This window comes from Pseudophryne corroboree, chromosome 3, assembly GCF_028390025.1.
Source record: "Pseudophryne corroboree isolate aPseCor3 chromosome 3, aPseCor3.hap2, whole genome shotgun sequence".
In the NCBI taxonomy this organism is placed as follows: domain Eukaryota; kingdom Metazoa; phylum Chordata; class Amphibia; order Anura; family Myobatrachidae; genus Pseudophryne; species Pseudophryne corroboree.
Window position 1 is genome coordinate 112486063 of NC_086446.1, and position 10000 is coordinate 112496062.

At 41.9% G+C, this 10000-nt stretch overlaps 17 non-coding genes and 26 pseudogenes across 17 annotated transcripts; all 43 read left to right on the top strand.

The window, feature by feature from the left end:
- Positions 1-88, top strand: part of LOC134891925 (5S ribosomal RNA) — a 119-nt pseudogene extending 31 nt beyond the window's left edge.
- Positions 89-195: 107 nt separating this feature from the next.
- On the top strand, positions 196-314 carry LOC134888790 (5S ribosomal RNA; annotated as a pseudogene).
- Positions 315-636: 322 nt separating this feature from the next.
- LOC135061594 (5S ribosomal RNA) lies at positions 637-755 on the top strand. Its single transcript, XR_010247972.1, has one exon. It is a non-coding gene; the product is annotated as a 5S ribosomal RNA (ribosomal RNA).
- Positions 756-862: 107 nt separating this feature from the next.
- On the top strand, positions 863-981 carry LOC135070972 (5S ribosomal RNA). The gene has a single exon (XR_010257119.1). It is a non-coding gene; the product is annotated as a 5S ribosomal RNA (ribosomal RNA).
- Positions 982-1088: 107 nt separating this feature from the next.
- LOC135064940 (5S ribosomal RNA) lies at positions 1089-1207 on the top strand. The gene has a single exon (XR_010251236.1). It is a non-coding gene; the product is annotated as a 5S ribosomal RNA (ribosomal RNA).
- A 107-nt stretch (positions 1208-1314) lies between these two features.
- On the top strand, positions 1315-1433 carry LOC135063879 (5S ribosomal RNA). Its single transcript, XR_010250199.1, has one exon. It is a non-coding gene; the product is annotated as a 5S ribosomal RNA (ribosomal RNA).
- A 107-nt stretch (positions 1434-1540) lies between these two features.
- LOC135060514 (5S ribosomal RNA) lies at positions 1541-1659 on the top strand. Its single transcript, XR_010246907.1, has one exon. It is a non-coding gene; the product is annotated as a 5S ribosomal RNA (ribosomal RNA).
- Positions 1660-1766: 107 nt separating this feature from the next.
- Positions 1767-1885, top strand: LOC134890539 (5S ribosomal RNA; annotated as a pseudogene).
- Positions 1886-1992: 107 nt separating this feature from the next.
- LOC134887687 (5S ribosomal RNA) lies at positions 1993-2111 on the top strand (annotated as a pseudogene).
- Positions 2112-2218: 107 nt separating this feature from the next.
- Positions 2219-2337, top strand: LOC135065388 (5S ribosomal RNA). Its single transcript, XR_010251670.1, has one exon. It is a non-coding gene; the product is annotated as a 5S ribosomal RNA (ribosomal RNA).
- A 107-nt stretch (positions 2338-2444) lies between these two features.
- LOC134891927 (5S ribosomal RNA) lies at positions 2445-2563 on the top strand (annotated as a pseudogene).
- Positions 2564-2670: 107 nt separating this feature from the next.
- LOC135070973 (5S ribosomal RNA) lies at positions 2671-2789 on the top strand. Its single transcript, XR_010257120.1, has one exon. It is a non-coding gene; the product is annotated as a 5S ribosomal RNA (ribosomal RNA).
- A 322-nt stretch (positions 2790-3111) lies between these two features.
- Positions 3112-3230, top strand: LOC135063357 (5S ribosomal RNA). The gene has a single exon (XR_010249691.1). It is a non-coding gene; the product is annotated as a 5S ribosomal RNA (ribosomal RNA).
- A 107-nt stretch (positions 3231-3337) lies between these two features.
- Positions 3338-3456, top strand: LOC135061451 (5S ribosomal RNA). Its single transcript, XR_010247831.1, has one exon. It is a non-coding gene; the product is annotated as a 5S ribosomal RNA (ribosomal RNA).
- Positions 3457-3565: 109 nt separating this feature from the next.
- LOC134893196 (5S ribosomal RNA) lies at positions 3566-3684 on the top strand (annotated as a pseudogene).
- Positions 3685-3791: 107 nt separating this feature from the next.
- Positions 3792-3910, top strand: LOC134887214 (5S ribosomal RNA; annotated as a pseudogene).
- Positions 3911-4017: 107 nt separating this feature from the next.
- Positions 4018-4136, top strand: LOC135070974 (5S ribosomal RNA). The gene has a single exon (XR_010257121.1). It is a non-coding gene; the product is annotated as a 5S ribosomal RNA (ribosomal RNA).
- Positions 4137-4243: 107 nt separating this feature from the next.
- Positions 4244-4362, top strand: LOC134895149 (5S ribosomal RNA; annotated as a pseudogene).
- Positions 4363-4469: 107 nt separating this feature from the next.
- LOC134888450 (5S ribosomal RNA) lies at positions 4470-4588 on the top strand (annotated as a pseudogene).
- A 107-nt stretch (positions 4589-4695) lies between these two features.
- On the top strand, positions 4696-4814 carry LOC135060827 (5S ribosomal RNA). The gene has a single exon (XR_010247221.1). It is a non-coding gene; the product is annotated as a 5S ribosomal RNA (ribosomal RNA).
- A 107-nt stretch (positions 4815-4921) lies between these two features.
- LOC134887404 (5S ribosomal RNA) lies at positions 4922-5040 on the top strand (annotated as a pseudogene).
- A 107-nt stretch (positions 5041-5147) lies between these two features.
- Positions 5148-5267, top strand: LOC134885972 (5S ribosomal RNA). The gene has a single exon (XR_010170072.1). It is a non-coding gene; the product is annotated as a 5S ribosomal RNA (ribosomal RNA).
- A 107-nt stretch (positions 5268-5374) lies between these two features.
- Positions 5375-5493, top strand: LOC134891705 (5S ribosomal RNA; annotated as a pseudogene).
- Positions 5494-5600: 107 nt separating this feature from the next.
- On the top strand, positions 5601-5719 carry LOC134891162 (5S ribosomal RNA; annotated as a pseudogene).
- Positions 5720-5826: 107 nt separating this feature from the next.
- LOC134891942 (5S ribosomal RNA) lies at positions 5827-5945 on the top strand (annotated as a pseudogene).
- A 107-nt stretch (positions 5946-6052) lies between these two features.
- Positions 6053-6171, top strand: LOC134887350 (5S ribosomal RNA; annotated as a pseudogene).
- A 107-nt stretch (positions 6172-6278) lies between these two features.
- Positions 6279-6397, top strand: LOC134888398 (5S ribosomal RNA; annotated as a pseudogene).
- A 107-nt stretch (positions 6398-6504) lies between these two features.
- Positions 6505-6623, top strand: LOC134888399 (5S ribosomal RNA; annotated as a pseudogene).
- A 107-nt stretch (positions 6624-6730) lies between these two features.
- LOC134892649 (5S ribosomal RNA) lies at positions 6731-6849 on the top strand (annotated as a pseudogene).
- A 107-nt stretch (positions 6850-6956) lies between these two features.
- On the top strand, positions 6957-7075 carry LOC135070263 (5S ribosomal RNA). Its single transcript, XR_010256434.1, has one exon. It is a non-coding gene; the product is annotated as a 5S ribosomal RNA (ribosomal RNA).
- A 108-nt stretch (positions 7076-7183) lies between these two features.
- Positions 7184-7302, top strand: LOC135059280 (5S ribosomal RNA). Its single transcript, XR_010245689.1, has one exon. It is a non-coding gene; the product is annotated as a 5S ribosomal RNA (ribosomal RNA).
- A 107-nt stretch (positions 7303-7409) lies between these two features.
- Positions 7410-7528, top strand: LOC134896188 (5S ribosomal RNA; annotated as a pseudogene).
- A 107-nt stretch (positions 7529-7635) lies between these two features.
- On the top strand, positions 7636-7754 carry LOC135067141 (5S ribosomal RNA). Its single transcript, XR_010253365.1, has one exon. It is a non-coding gene; the product is annotated as a 5S ribosomal RNA (ribosomal RNA).
- Positions 7755-7861: 107 nt separating this feature from the next.
- LOC134891706 (5S ribosomal RNA) lies at positions 7862-7980 on the top strand (annotated as a pseudogene).
- A 107-nt stretch (positions 7981-8087) lies between these two features.
- On the top strand, positions 8088-8206 carry LOC134891163 (5S ribosomal RNA; annotated as a pseudogene).
- Positions 8207-8313: 107 nt separating this feature from the next.
- On the top strand, positions 8314-8432 carry LOC134891943 (5S ribosomal RNA; annotated as a pseudogene).
- A 107-nt stretch (positions 8433-8539) lies between these two features.
- LOC134887351 (5S ribosomal RNA) lies at positions 8540-8658 on the top strand (annotated as a pseudogene).
- A 107-nt stretch (positions 8659-8765) lies between these two features.
- Positions 8766-8884, top strand: LOC134888400 (5S ribosomal RNA; annotated as a pseudogene).
- Positions 8885-8991: 107 nt separating this feature from the next.
- On the top strand, positions 8992-9110 carry LOC134888402 (5S ribosomal RNA; annotated as a pseudogene).
- A 107-nt stretch (positions 9111-9217) lies between these two features.
- Positions 9218-9336, top strand: LOC134892651 (5S ribosomal RNA; annotated as a pseudogene).
- Positions 9337-9443: 107 nt separating this feature from the next.
- On the top strand, positions 9444-9562 carry LOC135070265 (5S ribosomal RNA). Its single transcript, XR_010256436.1, has one exon. It is a non-coding gene; the product is annotated as a 5S ribosomal RNA (ribosomal RNA).
- Positions 9563-9670: 108 nt separating this feature from the next.
- Positions 9671-9789, top strand: LOC135063282 (5S ribosomal RNA). The gene has a single exon (XR_010249617.1). It is a non-coding gene; the product is annotated as a 5S ribosomal RNA (ribosomal RNA).
- Positions 9790-9896: 107 nt separating this feature from the next.
- The window catches only part of LOC134896189 (5S ribosomal RNA), a 119-nt pseudogene continuing 15 nt past the window's right edge, over positions 9897-10000 (top strand).

Genomic DNA, 10000 nt, shown 5'->3' on the forward strand with positions numbered 1-10000 from the left:
ATCTCATCTGATCTCGGAAGCTAAGCAGTGTTGTTCCTGGTTAGTACCTGGATGGGAGACCACCTGGGAATACAAGGTGCTGTAGATATTTTTATACTGCCAACACCGTTCTGTTGATGCATTCCATTTTCAAACGTATTCATTTATGAACCAGTAGTTAGAAGTAGAAAAGTTCTAACAGAAACCACAAAGCTCATCTACAGCCACATCACACTGGATACGCCCAATCTCATCTGATCTTGGAAGCTAAGCAATGTTGGGCCTGGTTAGTACTTGGATGGCAGACCACCTGGGAATACAAGGTGCTGTAGATATTTTTATACTGCCAAAACCGTTCTGTTGATGCATTCCATTTTCAAACGTTTTCATTTATGAACCAGTAGTTAGAAGTAGAAAAGTTCTAACAGAAACCACAAAGGTCAACTACAGCCACACCACACTGGATACGCCCAATCTCATCTGATCTTGGAAGCTAAGCAGTGTTGTGCCTGGATGGGAGACCACCTGGGAATACAAGGTGCTGTAGATAGTTTTATACTGCCAACACCGTTCTGTTGATGCATTCCATTTTCAAACGTATTCATTTATGAACCAGTAGTTAGAAGTAGAAAAGTTCTAACAGAAACCACAAAGCTCATCTACAGCCACACCACACTGGATACGCCCAATCTCATCTGATCTTGAAAGCTAAGCAGTGTTGGGCCTGGTTAGTACTTGGATGGGAGACCACCTGGGAATACAAGGTGCTGTAGATATTTTTATACTGCCAACACCGTTCTGTTGATGCATTCAATTTTAAAACGTACTCATTTATGAACCAGTAGTTAGAAGTAGAAAAGTTCTAAGAGAAACCACAAAGCTCATCTACAGCCACACCACACTGGATACGCCCAATCTCATCTGATCTTGGAAGCTAAGCAATGTTGGGCCTGGTTAGTACTTGGATGGCAGACCACCTGGGAATACAAGGTGCTGTAGATATTTTTATACTGCCAACACCGTTCTGTTGATGCATTCCATTTTCAAACGTATTCATTTATGAACCAGTAGTTAGAAGTAGAAAAGTTCTAACAGAAACCACAAAGCTTACCTACAGCCACACCAGACTGGATACGCCCAATCTCATCTGATCTTGGAAGCTAAGCAGTGTTGGGCCTTGTTAGTACTTGGATGGGAGACCACCTGGGAATACAAGGTGCTGTAGATATTTTTATACTGCCAACACCGTTCTGTTGATGCATTCCATTTTCAAATTTATTCATTTATGAACCAGTAGTTAGAAGTAGAAAAGTTCTAACAGAAACCACAAAGCTCATCTACAGCCACACCACACTGGATACGCCCAATCTCATCTGATCTTGGAAGCTAAGCAGTGTTGGGCCTGGTTAGTACTTGGATGGGAGACCACCTGGGAATACAAGGTGCTGTAGATATTTTTATACTGCCTACACCGTTCTGTTGATGCATTCCATTTTAAAACGTACTCATTTATGAACCAGTAGTTAGAAGTCGAAAAGTTCTAACAGAAACCACAAAGCTCATCTACAGCCACACCACACTGGATACGCCCAATCTCATCTGATCTTGGAAGCTAAGCAGTGTTGGGCTTGGTTAGTACTTGGATGGGAGACCACCTGAGAATACAAGGTGCTGTAGATATTTTTATACTGCCAACACCGTTCTGTTGATGCATTCCATTTTCAAACTTATTCATTTATGAACCAGTAGGTAGAAGTAGAAAAGTTCTAACAGAAACCACAAAGCTCATCTACAGCCACACCACACTGGATACGCCAAATCTCATCTGATCTTGGAAGCTAAGCAGTGTTGGGCCTGGTTAGTACTTGGATGGGAGACCACCTGAGAATAAAAGGTGCTATAGATATTTTTATACTGCCAACACCGTTCTGTTGATGCATTCCATTTTCAAACGTATTCATTTATGAACCAGTAGTTAGAAGTAGAAAAGTTCTAACAGAAACCACAAAGCTCATCTACAGCCACACCACACTGGATACGCCCAATCTCATCTGATCTTGGAAGCTATGCAGTGTTGGGCATGGTTAGTACTTGGATGGGAGACCACCTGGGAATACAAGGTGCTGTAGATATTTTTATACTGCCAACACCGTTCTGTTGATGCATTCCATTTTCAAACGTATTCATTTATGAACCAGTAGTTAGTAGTAGAAAAGTTCTAACAGAAACCACAAAGTTCATCTACAGCCACACCACACTGGATACGCCCAATCTCATCTGATCTTGGAAGCTAAGCAGTGTTGGGCCTGGTTAGTACTTGGATGGGAGACCACCTGGGGATACAAGGTGCTGTAGATATTTTTATACTGCCAACACCGTTCTGATGATGCATTCCATTTTCAAACGTTTTCGTTTATGAACCAGTAGTTAGAAGTAGAAAAGTTCTAACAGAAACGACAAATGTCATCTACAGCCACACCGCACTGGATACGCCCAATCTCATCTGATCTCGGAAGCTAAGCAGTGTTGTTCCTGGTTAGTACCTGGATGGGAGACCACCTGGGAATACAAGGTGCTGTAGATATTTTTATATTGCCAACACCGTTCTGTTGATGCATTCCATTTTCAAACGTATTCATTTATGAACCAGTAGTTAGAAGTAGAAAAGTTCTAACAGAAACCACAAAGCTCATCTACAGCCACACCACACTGGATACGCCCAATCTCATCTGATCTTGGAAGCTAAGCAATGTTGGGCCTGGTTAGTACTTGGATGGCAGACCACCTGGGAATACAAGGTGCTGTAGATATTTTTATACTGCCAAAACCGTTCTGTTGATGCATTCCATTTTCAAACGTTTTCATTTATGAACCAGTAGTTAGAAGTAGAAAAGTTCTAACAGAAACCACAAAGGTCAACTACAGCCACACCACACTGGATACGCCCAATCTCATCTGATCTTGGAAGCTACGCAGTGTTGTGCCTGGATGGGAGACCACCTGGGAATACAAGGTGCTGTAGATAGTTTTATACTGCCAACACCGTTCTGTTGATGCATTCCATTTTCAAACGTATTCATTTATGAACCAGTAGTTAGAAGTAGAAAAGTTCTAACAGAAACCACAAAGCTCATCTACAGCCACACCACACTGGATACGCCCAATCTCATCTGATCTTGGAAGCTAAGCATTGTTGGGCCTGGTTAGTACTTGGATGGGAGACCACCTGGGAATACAAGGTGCTGTAGATAGTTTTATACTGCCAACACTGTTCTGTTGATGCATTCCATTTTCAAACGTATTCATTTATGAACCAGTAGTTAGAAGTAGAAAAGTTCTAACAGAAACCACAAAGCTCATCTACAGCCACACCACACTGGATACGCCCAATCTCATCTGATCTTGGAAGCTAAGCAGTGTTGGGCCTGGTTAGTACTTGGATGGTAGACCACCTGGGAATACAAGGTGCTGTAGATATTTTTATACTGCCAACACCGTTCTGTTGATGCATTCCTTTTTAAAACGTATTCATTTATGAACCAGTAGTTAGAAGTAGAAAAGTTCTAATAGAAACCACACAAAGCTCATCTACAGCCACACCAGACTGGATACACCCAAACTCATCTGATCTAGGAAGCTAAGCAGTGTTGGGCCTGGTTAGTACTTGAATGGGAGACCAACTGGGAATACAAGGTGCTGTAGATATTTTTATACTGCCAACACCGTTCTGTTGATGCATTCCATTTTCAAACGTATTCATTTATGAACCAGTAGTTAGAAGTAGAAAAGTTCTAACAGAAACCACAAAGCTCATCTACAGCCACACTACACTGGATATGCCAAATCTCATCTGATCTTGGAAGCTAAGCAGTGTTGGGCCTAGTTAGTACTTGGATGGGAGACCACCTGGGAATACAAGGTGCTGTAGATATTTTTATACTGCCAACACCGTTCTGTTGATGCATTCCATTTTCAAACGTATTCATTTATGAACCAGTAGTTAGAAGTAGAAAAGTTCTAACAGAAACCACAAAGCTCATCTACAGCCACACCACACTGGATACGCCCAATCTCATCTGATCTTGGAAGCTAAGCAATGTTGGGCCTGGTTAGTACTTGGATGGCAGACCACCTGGGAATACAAGGTGCTGTAGATATTTTTATACTGCCAACACCGTTCTGTTGATGCATTCCATTTTTAAACGTATTCATTTATGAACCAGTAGTTAGAAGTAGAAAAGTTCTAACAGAAACCACAAAGCTTACCTACAGCCACACCAGACTGGATACGCCCAATCTCATCTGATCTTTGAAGCTAAGCAGTGTTGGGCCTGGTTAGTACTTGGATAGGAGACCACCTGGGAATACAAGGTGTTGTAGATATTTTTATACTGCCAACACCGTTCTGTTGATGCATTCCATTTTCAAACGTATTCATTTATGAACCAGTAGTTAGAAGTAGAAAAGTTCTAACAGAAACCACAAAGCTCATCTACAGCCACACCACACTGGATATGCCCAATCTCATCTGATCTTGGAAGCTAAGCAGTGTTGGGCCTGGTTAGTACTTGGATGTGAGACCACCTGGGAATACAAGGTGTTGTAGATATTTTTATACTGCCAACACCGTTCTGTTGATGCATTCCATTTTAAAATGTATTCATTTATAAACCAGTAGTTAGAAGTAGAAAAGTTCTAACAGAAACCACAAAGCTCATCTACAGCCACACCACACTGGATACGCCCAATCTCATCTGAACTTGAAAGCTAAGCAGTGTTGGGCCTGGCTAGTACTTGGATGGGAGACCACCTGGGAATACAAGGTGCTGTAGATATTTTTATACTGCCAACACCGTTCTGTTGATGCATTCCATTTTCAAACGTATTCATTTATGAACCAGTAGTTAGAAGTAAAAAAGTTCTAACAGAAACCACAAAGCTCATCTACAGCCACACCAGACTGGATACGCCCAATCTCATCTGATCTTGGAAGCTAAGCAGTGTTGGGCATGGTTAGTACTTGGATGGGAGACCACCTGGGAATACAAGGTGCTGTAGATATTTTTATACTGCCAACACCGTTCTGTTGATGCATTCCATTTTCAAACGTATTCATTTATGAAGCAGTAGTTAGAAGTAGAAAAGTTCTAACAGAAACCACAAAGCTCATCTACAAGCCACACTACACTGGATACGCCCAATCTCATCTGATCTTGGAAGCTAAGCAGTGTTGGGCCTGGTTAGTACTTGGATGGGAGACCACCTGGGAATACAAGGTGCTGTAGATATTTTTATACTGCCAACACCGTTCTGTTGATGCATTCCATTTTCAAACGTATTCATTTATGAACCAGTAGTTAGAAGTAGAAAAGTTCTAACAGAAACGACAAATGTCATCTACAGCCACACCACACTGGATACGCCCAATCTCATCTGATCTCGGAAGCTAAGCAGTGTTGTTCCTGGTTAGTACCTGGATGGGAGACCACCTGGGAATACAAGGTGCTGTAGATATTTTTATACTGCCAACACCGTTCTGTTGATGCATTCCATTTTCAAACGTATTCATTTATGAACCAGTAGTTAGAAGTAGAAAAGTTCTAACAGAAACCACAAAGCTCATCTACAGCCACACCACACTGGATACGCCCAATCTCATCTGATCTTGGAAGCTGAGCAATGTTGGGCCTGGTTAGTACTTGGATGGCAGACCACCTGGGAATACAAGGTGCTGTAGATATTTTTATACTGCCAAAACCGTTCTGTTGATGCATTCCATTTTCAAACGTTTTCTTTTATGAACCAGTAGTTAGAAGTAGAAAAGTTCTAACAGAAACCACAAAGCTCATCTACAGCCACACCACACTGGATACGCCCAATCTCATCTGATCTTGGAAGCTAAGCATTGTTCGGCCTGGTTAGTATTTGGATGGGAGACCACCTGGGAATACAAGGTGCTGTAGATAGTTTTATACTGCCAACACTGTTCTGTTGATGCATTCCATTTTCAAACGTATTCATTTATGAACCAGTAGTTAGAAGTAGAAAAGTTCTAACAGAAACCACAAAGCTCATCTACAGCCACACCACACTGGATACGCCCAATCTCATCTGATCTTGGAAGCTAAGCAGTGTTGTGCCTGGTTAGTACCTGGATGGGAGACTACCTGGGAATACAAGGTGCTGTAGATAGTTTTATACTGCCAACACCGTTCTGTTGATGCATTCCATTTTCAAACGTATTCATTTATGAACCAGTAGTTAGAAGTAGAAAAGTTCTAACAGAAACCACAAAGCTCATCTACAGCCACACCACACTGGATACGCCCAATCTCATCTGATCTTGGAAGCTAAGCATTGTTCGGCCTGGTTAGTACTTGGATGGGAGACCACCTGGGAATACAAGGTGCTGTAGATAGTTTTATACTGCCAACACTGTTCTGTTGATGCATTCCATTTTCAAACGTATTCATTTATGAACCAGTAGTTAGAAGTAGAAAAGTTCTAACAGAAACCACAAAGCTCATCTACAGCCACACCACACTGGATACGCCCAATCTCATCTGATCTTGGAAGCTAAGCATTGTTCGGCCTGGTTAGTACTTGGATGGGAGACCACCTGGGAATACAAGGTGCTGTAGATAGTTTTATACTGCCAACACCGTTCTGTTGATGCATTCCATTTTCAAACGTATTCATTTATGAACCAGTAGTTAGAAGTAGAAAAGTTCTAACAGAAACCACAAAGCTCATCTACAGCCACACCACACTGGATACGCCCAATCTCATTTGATCTCGGAAGCTAAGCAGTGTTGTTCCTGGTTAGTACCTGGATGGGAGACCACCTGGGAATACAAGGTGCTGTAGATATTTTTATACTGCCAACACCGTTCTGTTGATGCATTCCATTTTCAAACTTATTCATTTATCAACCAGTAGTTAGAAGTAGAAAAGTTCTAACAGAAACCACAAAGCTCATCTACAGCCACACCACACTGGATACGCCCAATCTCATCTAATCTTGGAAGCTAAGCAGTGTTGGGCCTGATTAGTACTTGGATGGGAGACCATCTGGGAATACAAGGTGCTGTAGATATTTTTATACTGCCAACACCGTTCTGGTTGATGCATTCCATTTTCAAACGTATTCATTTATGAACCAGTAGTTAGAAGTAGAAAAGTTCTAACAGAAACCACAAAGCTCATCTACAGCCACACCACACTGGATACGCCCAATCTCATCTGATCTTGGAAGCTAAGCAGTGTTGGGCCTGGTTAGTACTTGGATGGGAGACCTCCTGGGAATACAAGGTGCTGTAGATATTTTTATACTGCCAACACCGTTCTGTTGACGCATTCCATTTTCAAACGTTTTCGTTTATGAACCAGTAGTTAGAAGTAGAAAAGTTCTAACAGAAACGACAAATGTCATCTACAGCCACACTGCACTGGATACGCCCAATCTCATCTGATCTCGGAAGCTAAGCAGTGTTGTTCCTGGTTAGTACCTGGATGGGAGACCACCTGGTAATACAAGGTGCTGTAGATATTTTTATACTGCCAACACCGTACTGTTGATGTATTCCATTTTCAAATGTATTCATTTATGAACCAGTAGTTAGAAGTAGAAAAGTTCTAACAGAAACCACAAAGCTTGTCTACAGCCACACCACACTGGATACGCCCAATCTCATCTGATCTTGGAAGCTAAGCATTGTTGGGCCTGGTTAGTACTTGGATGGGAGACCACCTGGGAATACAAGGTGCTGTAGATATTTTTATACTGCCAACACCGTTCTGTTGACGCATTCCATTTTCAAACGTTTTCGTTTATGAACCAGTAGTTAGAAGTAGAAAAGTTCTAACAGAAACGACAAATGTCATCTACAGCCACACCACACTGGATACGCCCAATCTCATCTGATCTCGGAAGCTAAGCAGTGTTGTTCCTGGTTAGTACCTGGATGGGAGACCACCTGGGAATACAAGGTGCTGTAGATATTTTTATACTGCCAACACCGTTCTGTTGATGCATTCCATTTTCAAACGTATTCATTTATGAACCAGTAGTTAGAAGTAGAAAAGTTCTAACAGAAACCACAAAGCTCATCTACAGCCACACCACACTGGATACGCCCAATCTCATCTGATCTTGGAAGCTGAGCAATGTTGGGCCTGGTTAGTACTTGGATGGCAGACCACCTGGGAATACAAGGTGCTGTAGATATTTTTATACTGCCAAAACCGTTCTGTTGATGCATTCCATTTTCAAACGTTTTCTTTTATGAACCAGTAGTTAGAAGTAGAAAAGTTCTAACAGAAACCACAAAGCTCATCTACAGCCACACCACACTGGATACGCCCAATCTCATCTGATCTTGGAAGCTAAGCATTGTTCGGCCTGGTTAGTATTTGGATGGGAGACCACCTGGGAATACAAGGTGCTGTAGATAGTTTTATACTGCCAACACTGTTCTGTTGATGCATTCCATTTTCAAACGTATTCATTTATGAACCAGTAGTTAGAAGTAGAAAAGTTCTAACAGAAACCACAAAGCTCATCTACAGCCACACCACACTGGATACGCCCAATCTCATCTGATCTTGGAAGCTAAGCAGTGTTGTGCCTGGTTAGTACCTGGATGGGAGACTACCTGGGAATACAAGGTGCTGTAGATAGTTTTATACTGCCAACACCGTTCTGTTGATGCATTCCATTTTCAAACGTATTCATTTATGAACCAGTAGTTAGAAGTAGAAAAGTTCTAACAGAAACCACAAAGCTCATCTACAGCCACACCACACTGGATACGCCCAATCTCATCTGATCTTGGAAGCTAAGCATTGTTCGGCCTGGTTAGTACTTGGATGGGAGACCACCTGGGAATACAAGGTGCTGTAGATAGTTTTATACTGCCAACACTGTTCTGTTGATGCATTCCATTTTCAAACGTATTCATTTATGAACCAGTAGTTAGAAGTAGAAAAGTTCTAACAGAAACCACAAAGCTCATCTACAGCCACACCACACTGGATACGCCCAATCTCATCTGATCTTGGAAGCTAAGCATTGTTCGGCCTGGTTAGTACTTGGATGGGAGACCACCTGGGAATACAAGGTGCTGTAGATAGTTTTATACTGCCAACACCGTTCTGTTGATGCATTCCATTTTCAAACGTATTCATTTATGAACCAGTAGTTAGAAGTAGAAAAGTTCTAACAGAAACCACAAAGCTCATCTACAGCCACACCACACTGGATACGCCCAATCTCATTTGATCTCGGAAGCTAAGCAGTGTTGTTCCTGGTTAGTACCTGGATGGGAGACCACCTGGGAATACAAGGTGCTGTAGATATTTTTATACTGCCAACACCGTTCTGTTGATGCATTCCATTTTCAAACTTATTCATTTATCAACCAGTAGTTAGAAGTAGAAAAGTTCTAACAGAAACCACAAAGCTCATCTACAGCCACACCACACTGGATACGCCCAATCTCATCTAATCTTGGAAGCTAAGCAGTGTTGGGCCTGATTAGTACTTGGATGGGAGACCATCTGGGAATACAAGGTGCTGTAGATATTTTTATACTGCCAACACCGTTCTGGTTGATGCATTCCATTTTCAAACGTATTCATTTATGAACCAGTAGTTAGAAGTAGAAAAGTTCTAACAGAAACCACAAAGCTCATGTACAGCCACACCACACTGGATACGCCCAATCTCATCTGATCTTGGAAGCTAAGCAGTGTTGGGCCTGGTTAGTACTTGGATGGGAGACCTCCTGGGAATACAAGGTGCTGTAGATATTTTTATACTGCCAACACCGTTCTGTTGACGCATTCCATTTTCAAACGTTTTCGTTTATGAACCAGTAGTTAGAAGTAGAAAAGTTCTAACAGAAACGACAAATGTCATCTACAGCCACACTGCACTGGATACGCCCAATCTCATCTGATCTCGGAAGCTAAGCAGTGTTGTTCCTGGTTAGTACCTGGATGGGAGACCACCTGGTAATAC